At 44.6% G+C, this 10,000-nt stretch overlaps 2 long non-coding RNA genes across 2 annotated transcripts in view; one reads left to right on the top strand and one right to left on the bottom strand.

The window, feature by feature from the left end:
- Nucleotides 1-5,217, bottom strand: part of LOC308184889 — a 57,867-nt gene extending 52,650 nt beyond the window's left edge. The window contains exon 1 of the long non-coding RNA XR_013943007.1: nucleotides 4,714-5,217. This is a non-coding gene — a long non-coding RNA (uncharacterized lncRNA). The remainder of the gene's footprint in view (nucleotides 1-4,713) is intronic.
- A 1,856-nt stretch (nucleotides 5,218-7,073) lies between these two features.
- Nucleotides 7,074-9,998, top strand: LOC308184995. The gene is made up of 3 exons (XR_013943063.1): nucleotides 7,074-7,134; nucleotides 7,922-7,993; nucleotides 8,785-9,998. It is a non-coding gene; the product is annotated as an uncharacterized lncRNA (long non-coding RNA).
- Nucleotides 9,999-10,000: the final 2 nt, after the last annotated feature.

Below are 10,000 nucleotides of genomic sequence, written 5' to 3'. Positions count from 1 at the left end.
ATTCGCGATTGCAATGGCGGGCGTCCTGTCAATCAGGAGCGCATTTTAGTAAACAAATCATAACCTTTTATTCTCTATTACCCGACACCTGATCACCTCCCCTGTTTCCTCATTGGCTGAGTACTACAGGTTCACAAGCTACTCGACGCTCCTCTATACCATATAGGTACAGTTTTTCTTTTTTTCAACCCTTTAATTTCTCCTTTCTTATGTTTTGAGAACTTGTGATCTTTGTTTTACTGTTCTCACACTGCTCATCCCGTTTTTCTCAAGCTTCCACCTTATTTTGGAACAGTGAGGCCTTCTACTGTCCACTTATCTACTTAGCATTTCTCCTTGTTATGACTACACAGCTACCTTGGAATACAGAAAAGTAATTCTCTACTGCAAAAACACAATTTAGGTTCTTACAATTCCCCCCTCTTCTTTTCTTACTCCTATTGTTGTTTTTGCACCTCTTCACATACCGCACTCTTGAGTTTTTCCAACATTAAGGTGCAATATTCTTATTTGGATGTCACGGGGGATGATAGATATACAATGCCATATTATTACATTGCCAACAAATAGTTGTTTGAGCCAATTCTATTCAGGTAACCATGAAGTTAGTTTCTCCCAAAAGTTTCTAAATCCCCAGGAAGTGTCATCTTGAACTACTCTATGTAAGATCTTGTTGTGTTTTTGTTTTTTTTTTTCCCAAATATTTTTGAGATCAGTCAAATTCGTCCCATTTGATCTACATATATACAGCAACTAGTATTAATTACAGTGCACGCTCCTCCTTATGAGGTTATTAATAAATCTAATACCATTCAATTCTAGAGTACTATTTTTGCAAACTTATCTAACTTATTTTCTAGTTCTTCAATTATAGCTGAGATATTTACAATAGCATTTTCTAATTCACTCACCCCTAACCAAGGTAAAAACCACCTTGCAAAATTGTGAAATGCTAGAGAATTTTACTAGAAGATTATCTGGAGTCCGCTTAATTCTGCGTGTGGTCTCAAGGGGGCTTCAATAATAGTCTTCAATAATAGTTACATTTGGAATTATTGCCTCCAGGGTGCGAGCTCCCTTCCATCCTAGGGGCAACACCTTCCTGCCTTTATTGCCACATAGCCAGTACCACCCCTTGCCATTCAGGACAGGCCATCCGGTTACAGGATTCTCATGTTGCATCTGGTGTGCATTATGTATATTAGCATTCCCGTGGCTACCATATTCAGTACAGTATGGATTTGTCCTGGTTCCAGTTAGGACAGAGTTAATTTTCCTCATAGTAGCTGGTAGGGTGGCCCTGTAAACCCCTGAAGTAAAATTGTCCATTTGTATTGCTGCTTCCGCCCCATTTCAGGATCTTTCCACTCAAAGGCAAATATATCTTTGCTCTCAGAGTCTGAGAGCACCCCATTAATAACACCATTATTCTAACCTAACAATTTACTATTTGAATGCCCAATTTCTTTATCAAATCCTTTCCCAACAAGTTAGTCCCTGCCTCGGGTGCATACAATAATTGCCCAGTGATCATTCTATCCCTAGTCTCAGCTTGGTGTCCCCAAAAAGTGGCACTGTTATCCGAGTCCCTTCTGCCCCCATCACATTTAGGGTTTCATTAGTTAATTTAAGCCCTGATACTTTACAGGCCAGTAACGACCTAACTGCCTCAGTGTATTGGGTTCACATGGCAAGGTTCTGGTAGCAGGGTGGGGCTGCAGTGGTAGCCCCTGTGAGAAGAATCCAGCAGCTGCCCCATGTGTCCTGGTTTCAGTTAGGACAGAGTTAATTTTCCTCCTAGTAGCTGGTAGGGTGCTATGTTTTGGATTAGGATGAGAAGAGTGCTGATAACATGCTGATGTTTTAATTGTTGCAGAGCAGTGCTTACACCAAGCCAAGGACTTGTCAGCTTCTCGCTCTGTCCTGTCAGCGAGCAGGCTAGGGGTGCAGCAGGAGCTGGGAGGGGACAGACCCAGGACAGCTGACCCAAACTGGCCAAAGGGGTATTCCATACCATCTGACATCATGCTAAACAATATATAGGGGTGGCTGGCTGGGGTGGGGGGGCCGGCTGCTCGGGGATAGGCTGGGCATCGGTCAGCGGGTGGTGAGCAATTGTATTGTGCATCACTTGTTTCATACACATTTTTATTATTAATACTACTACTATTATTATTATTATTATTATTATTATTATTATTTTCCTGTCTTAATAAACTGTCTTTATCTCAACTCACAGGCTTCACTTTCCCGTTTCTCTCCCCCATCCCAGAGAGGGAGGGGGGAGGGTGAGCGAACGGCTGTGTGGTGTTTAGCTTCCGGCCAGGTTAAACCATAACACCATGTTAGATAAGGGCCAGTTTCAGCTGGCTCCAAAGGGGCCCACCACTGCCCAGAGCCAAGCCATGAGCAATGCAGTTTAAATCTCTATGAGAGCACATCCAAGAAAACGAAAAAAAAAGAACCAACTGCTGCACAACAGCAGCTGGGAGAGTGAGGAGTGAGAAACCTCCCTGCAGACACCAAGGTCAGTGCAGAGGAGGGGGAGTGCAGTGCAAAGGTGCTCCAGGTGCCGGAGCCGAAGCCCCCCCCGCAGCCCACAGAGAGGCCCCTGGTGGGGAAGGCAGACCCCCGTAGCCCATGGTGTACCGCAGCGGAGCAGATCTCCACGCTGCAGCCCATTCAGGAACAGCCCAGGAAGGTCGGCACCCCACGAGAGGGACCCCACAACAGAGCAGCTCCCAAAGAGCCTGCTTTTCGCTGCCTGTGGAGAAACCCACACAGGACCAGCCCAAGAAGGTCGGCACCCCACAACAGAGCAGGGGGGAGAGTGACCGTGAAGGAGCAGTGGAAGCGAAGCACCACGGACTGACTGCAGCCCCCACTCCCGCCCCCCCCCCCCCCGCGCCACTCAGAGCAGGGAAGAGGTGGAAGAGAGTGGATGCGGAAAGGTGCCCCCAGCTTGTTTCTCTGTTTCTCACTGCTCCAGCCTGTCAGCAATAGGTAATAAATTTCATTAATCTTCCTATGCTAAGTCTGTTTTGCCTGTAACAATAATTATAGAGTGATCCCCATTGAGGTACACTTTGAGGAACCCTTGAGGTAGGGAACTAGCTTTCTGAGAAGCCCTGACTCCCCTATTCTGAATTTATAACAGCAATCTCTCCTCCTTCTTCCACACCAGATACTCCTATTTGAAGTGGCCGGCCTGGCCACACTTAAAACATCTTCTCAAAGCCTGTCCCTGCTAGGATTTAGGCTGCAACACAGGTAGCTTTCCTTGTCTGTTATTCCTTCATCTCTCTTCCTCTCCTTTCCATCCTGGGCCCTCTATCTCTCCCTCTGCCTCACTACCCAGTACGCTGTGAATATCATTAGTTTCGCGCTCTGCTTTTCCTTCTCATCTCCCCTCCTGGCATACACCTTCATACTACCTGCACTGTTCACTCCATCCTCCCACCTTCTGGAGCTTTTTCTGTGTATCTGGCCAGGCTTTAATCACAAAAGGGACTTTAAAGAGCCCTTAGGCTACCGGGTCCTCAGGATTCATCCCCAAGTACTTTCTAATTCTGACCTTGAGTCTCTCATAGGATTTCTATGTTGTGGGTTGTTATTATCGCAGTTAGATAAGCAGATATTTCTGCTCTATCGGAATTACTCTCAGTCCGGGGGGGGTTGTTAGTTCTTTCCCATTCTTGCATAGCTGCCTGCCGAATCATTCCCCTCCTAAACATTCTTCTCCAGTGAATAACATACTCAGGATTGACATCTCTCCCCCAGGAATACAAAGTAGGCCTTAGAAACGGATTTGACTGTTCTGCTAGGCCCTCAATTAAAGACTTCATTTCTTTCTTAAAACTCCTAACCTCTCTGCTGGTAAGGGGGGAGTGGCACTGGCCCCGCGTTGGCCCTGCACGGCCCCGAGGTCCCACCTGGACCCCCCCACTGCCGCTCCTGCCACTCCGCGCTCCCTGGCGTGACTTCTCCAGGGACAGCATCAATTGCAGTCCCTGTCTCCCCTCCTGGAGCACCTACCGCTGCCTCCGGTGCAATATTAGGATTATAGGGAGCATAACTTGATTCCTCCTCCGAAAACCTTATTGTTTACATATAAATTTAAAGCCTGAATTTTCATCAGACCTGTATTTTGGCCAAAATACTGAAGTTCCTTTTATTAGCTTTTCAGACCAGACAATTACACAATATCAAACCTTTTTTTTTTTTTTAATTATGTATTTTTTTAATCCTTTTCCCTAATTTTTGGGTTGTTTTTCCAAATCTTTATCATTCTCTCCAAAGGGCTATCTTTAGGCACAGTCCCGGGGTCTCCACCCCCACCCTGCTGACTCTTGGAACCCTTAATCCCCAGCTCTTCCTGACGTGCTGCTGTGGACTTTACCACCCACAGGATACCACACGCCTTCACCTAGGATTAGGACAGAGGTGGGGTGCACTGCCGAGAACCTCACTTCACCGTGCTCGGGGTACCGTACACCTAAGGGCCCAAACCCCCCGAGACTCTCTTTCACTCGTCTCTCTTTCGCTCCGTCCCTCTCCAGCCGAGGGGACTTCATTCATCCCCTCGCAGGACTACAGAACCTCGCGGATCGGGACTCCACACTCGCTTCACACTAAAAGTGCGTCTCATTCACACTCCACACAAGAGTCTCCCCAAACCCAACCCGAGGCAAGATACGGTAAAGTTTCCCTTACCTCGGTCTGTGCACGGCTTCCCGGTCCGGGTTATCAGCAGTAATCCCAGTGCCTGTTCCCGAACCGGGCTGGACTATATGTGGGCTGTGTCTGTGTATGTCAGTGCTGGCCTCCCTTCTCCCCAGAGCTTCGCAGAGCCTGTCTCCAGATTAACAGTCTCGGTCCTTTGATGGCCATACTGAGACGGCCCACCACCCCTGACGGGACCGCTGAAATCAGCAGGGTGCACCTTCCTGTCTGTGGTGGCAAGAAATCTTCGGCAGGTGACAAGATCCCGGACGAGCCCCCAAATTGTGAGAAACATCTCAAATAATTTTCTTCAGACAGGATCTTCTGTGAAGCTATTTTATTCGCGATTGCAATGGCGGGCGTCCTGTCAATCAGGAGCGCATTTTAGTAAATAAATCATAACCTTTTATTCCCTATTACCGGACACCTGATCACCTCCCCTGTTTCCTCATTGGCTGAGTACTACAGGTTCACAAGCTACTCGACGCTCCTCTATACCATATAGGTACAATTTTTATTTTTTTCAACACTTTAATTTCTCCTTTCTTATGTTTTGAGAACTTGTGATCTTTGTTTTACTGTTCTCACGCTGCTCATCCTGTTTTTCTCAAGCTGCTACCTTATTTTGGAACAGTGAGGCCTTCTACTGTCCACTTATCTACTTAGCATTTCTCCTTGTTATGACTACACAGCTACCTTGGAATACAGAAAAGTAATTCTCTACTGCAAAAACACAACTTTGTTTCTCACAACAGCACACCCAGGCACCTCCTTGCAAAGCGTCCCAGGGCTGCACCCATCCTGAATGAACAAAAGCAAAGGCCCTATCACCCCTGAGACTGGGGACACTCCCACCTCTACAGAGCTGTATGTTAGCCCTGGACATTGCAAAGAAAACTAAAACCAGAAACCAACTGATGAAGGTGGTTTTGATCAAACCTTGCAGAAATCAGGACCAGCTATGAAGAAGCATTGAAACCCATGTACAAGTCGTTGGCATCAGGCTCGGGTTCCTGCTAGTGTCTTTGTGCCCCTTTTATTCTGGTTTATTCGCAGGATGTTCATAAACTGAAATAGGAGCAAAGCAAAGCTACTGCTGCTTTTTGCGCCTGCACGCAGCCCTGCCCGCCCAGCTTTCCTTTTTATAACACCAAAATATCCTGAGTGTCATCCTGAGGGGCTCCAGTGAGGATGGCCCAGAGCTGGCCCGTGGGGTGGGCTAAGGGCGGTTGGGGTTGGGCTGCAGGCTCCACCAGGAGCTTTGCCATGGACATCTCCTTTGCCTGTGTGAAGGGAGTTAAAACGTCTCCAAGCCAAGAGGAGAAAATCCTGTGCCATTTCTACCTGTACACCCTGTGCTTAACACTAAAATGCTGAGGGATTCCTTGGCATCCAAGGCAATTTTTTTGTTTCTTTAAATCAAGAGAGAAATCTGTTGGTTTTTTTCCCATCTCCGCACACACCCACTAACATTTAAGGACATTATTTTCACAAAAGTTTTCGTACAACAAGCACTAGGATGGCTCCACACTGCCACCAGTAACGAAGCTGGTGCTCGCCAGCCAGGTGGCAGTTTAACCCCTTGGTGACTCCTTGCCTTTTAATTCCCTTTGAATAGGCCTGATACAGTTTTGATGGAAAATGCACCCAGTGCATGGTTCAGAAGGCTACAGAACTGAGAGCTCTTAAATACTAAAAAGACAAGCTGTACTGGGTTGGGCTGGGATGTTAACTTTCCCTGCAGCAGCCCATACAGTGCTGTGCTCTGCACTTGTAGCTAGAACAGCCCTGGTATCACACCAGTGTTGTGTCTGCTGCTGAGCAGTGCTGGCACAACATCAGGACTCTCTCTAACCCTCCTAGGGGGTGGGCAAAAATGTGAGAAAAGAAACATCACCAGGGCAGCTGACCTAAACCAACCAAAGGGATATTCCATACCATATGATGTCACACTCAGCAATAAAAGGTGGAAAAAGGAGGAAGAGGGGAGGGGTGGGCTCTCGTTGGGAAAACGTCTGTCCTCCTCCCGAACACCGGCTACGTGCGTTGAGGCCCTGTTCAAGGACGTGGTCAAGCATCGCTCATTTGCGGGAAGTAGAGAGTAATTTCTTTCCTCTGCACTTCCACATAGCCTTTGCTTGTTTCGCTTAGTTTTCCCTTTCCCCCTCCCCTTTTTCCCCTTTCCTTTTTCCCCTTTAGTTAAATTGTTAATTGTTTAAATTGTTTAGTTAAATTGTTTAATTAATAATAATCTTTCCTTAATTATTTTTTTCTTCCCTTTAATTAAATCATCCTTATCCCAACCTGTGAGTTGTTCTTTCCTTTTCTTCTTCCCCTCCTCATCTAAGGAGGGGGGAGGGAGAGAGCGGTTGTGGCGTTCAGCTACCTAGCATGGTAAAACCACCACACAAGGTGAGAAACAATTTGCAAAATCTCCTCTTTTTATAGACTGCAGCTACTGAGAAAAATTGAGTAAATTCCCCGAGCTACCAAGACTGCAGTCTGTTTCAAGATTCCATCAAATTTTACAGTACAATCAATATTTATGAATCCCCAAAGAAATGTTGCAAAGAGAAACATGGTGAAACATTTTCCATGCAGTTGCAAAGATGTAACACAGGGACCTAAATAACTTTTAAAATAATCTCAGTGACGATCAAAGTGCCTTACATAGCCAATATGGTTTAATGTCAGTGTTTATATTAGTTTTCTTCTAAAGAATAGATGGAAAAGGGAAAAAAAGTAAGGAAAATGTTTGCAGTTTAATGTCTCCTAAAGAAGACATTTTGCTGTAATAACTATTCTGTAATTTGGTGCTTAAAAATTCAAAGGAAGTACTATATTGAAAGTTCTTTGATTTTTTTATGCATTAAAATATTCACCATCATGCAAGCAATGGATTTTTCAGTCAGCTGGAAAAAAAAAAGATTTCTATAAAAACTAGGCAAACAAATCCACATTCCTTTAATGGCTACTTTAGGTTTAATATCTAAACTTATTTAAATAACTCTGAACCCTCCTGCTGAGAAATATTGAAAGTAATGGCTTCCTTTGTGTGTAAACTCAATTTACATGTAGAGTTTAATTTCCCTCTGGGCTAAACCTGTGTAAAACTTGCCTTGAAATGTCCCTCCATAAAAACACAATGTTTAGGGGGATTCCTTTTATTTTATTTAAAATCTGTTTTGCGCATTAAAAGCGAACAGCCAACTTGCCTGATGCCAAAATGGTGACAGCAAGATGGAGTCAAAGATCAGCGAATGTGGGAAAGGTCAGTCTGCACCCCAAATGCCCCAAATTCAGCCCAAAAGCAAGTTCAGCCTTGCCACGCTCATCACACCGGTGATAGGTCTCTCTGGTGATAGCGCTGCCCCCAAACACAGGTGTGGCAGAGGCAGGAGGGACACTTGTGCAGCAGCTTTTCTCCAGGGAGGTTGCCCAGAGTCTGCTTTTCGGGAGCCATGCAAATTTTAGCTGCTACCAGTCTCTTGTGCACAATTTTACTTCATCACCAACATCTTTTTTTTTCTTTTCCCCTCTCTCAGTCAGAAGAGATGATGCAGTGATCAACAGAGCACTGTTGATAAACCAGTAACTCAAAGCATTTAATTACCTAAGACAAAGCCTTAGCTTGGATGCTAATATATTACTTTTAAACATTAGAGAGGACTGAAGTACTAAGGAAAACTGATGAATTTGCAAAACACTTTCAGTGAGGCTTCTTTCCCCAAATTAATCAGGAAAGTTGCAGTCCCAGCTATTTATAAGTCTCATTAAGTGTTGCTCCCTTGTGAGGTGTCTTTTTTTTTCCATCCCATACTTACAGAGGTGCCTCGACAATTCAGCCTCTTACCTAGATATCTCATCCAGGGGAATCTCGGTGGGAAGATCTGTTCTCTGATCTGTATCTATATTTAATGGCATATTTCATCAGGAGGGAATATTTTATTGAAACCATCTCCCTTGAAATTGTGTATTTTACAGTGAGCTACATTCAAAATGGCAATATTTTTAAATATATTTTCATTGGAAAACATCATTTTTCCCCTCCTTTTCTTCCAGGAGGATTAAGCAGGATCTGCCATAGAGACAAGGTGGAGCAGCAGAAAAAAGGGGTTGTCCTCTGAAAACTTTGGAACATTTAAAAAAAAAAAGTAAAAACAATCTCTGAAATTAAGGTACCTGAGGATGGGAAGCATCCACAGCAGGGTGACCCACAGGCGTTGTATTACGACAGACATGGGGACACCCAGGTCACCTGCATGGCTCCAAGCCACCCTCTTCTGATAAGCACCAGAAGGAGTTAAAAGATCCAATGCTCTTCCATTTAAAATCCAAAGATGATGTCTATGAAATATATATTTTTTAAACGCCACCCCTGCTGGGACCAAAAAACAAAACAAAACGAAACAAAACAAAAACCAAAAACACAAACAATAACATTGTGAAGTGTTTTTTTTTTTTTTTAAAAAAGAAAGCCCTGTCTATGCCCAGGCAGACAGGGAGGACTTGGCCAGTGTTTAACAAGTTTACAATGTTATGTATCTCTTTACCTTTTAATACATTTAATCAACAACATTTCAAATAAAAAAAGAAAAAACAAAACAAAAAATCAATGCCCCCAATTTGTGTTTTGTTTGACTGCGAGTAATATTCATGTCTGCATGAGGATGGCATGTAATTAACGTCATAATCAAAATGACAAAGTTTGACACATAATCACTGCATGGAGATTATAGCATAGCCACAGGCGATCTGCACAGCCTATCTTAATATCATTTACATAACGAAAGCATGCTGGCAGTAATAGCTTTTTTCTCATTATCATAATTTTACCCAGGGCTGCAAAGGGCTTTGGTACTGTCAGATGTTGCCTATTAAAAGTCATTTCGAGTTGAAGACTCCAGTCCAAGTGACCTGAGCATTTCCATGTGAGCACCCACCAGGTAGCTGCGTGCAGCTACGATCAGACAGCAGTGCACAGTCAGGCTGGGTTTTCTCAGAAGCCCCCAGGTCGTCCACGCGTTGGAAATAACAGTGCATGCAGCAGGGCGTTCTGGCATGGAACGGAACAGAACGGAAAGGAAAGGAAAGGAAAGGAAAGGAAAGGAAAGGAAAGGAAAGGAAAGGAAAGGAAAGGAAAGGAAAGGAAAGGAAAGGAAAGGAAAGGAAAGGAAAGGAAAGGAAAGGAAAGGAGCGGAAAGGAGCGGAAAGGAGCAGAAAGGAAAGGAGCGGAAAGGAAAGGAAAGGAAAGGAAAGGAAAGGAGCGGAAAGGAGC

The sequence above is a fragment of the Anser brachyrhynchus genome (genome assembly GCF_964034855.1).
Source record: "Anser brachyrhynchus genome assembly, chromosome: W".
Lineage (NCBI taxonomy): Eukaryota > Metazoa > Chordata > Aves > Anseriformes > Anatidae > Anser > Anser brachyrhynchus.
The sequence above is the reverse complement of the archived record's forward strand: the minus strand, read 5'-3'. Positions and strand labels throughout refer to the sequence as shown.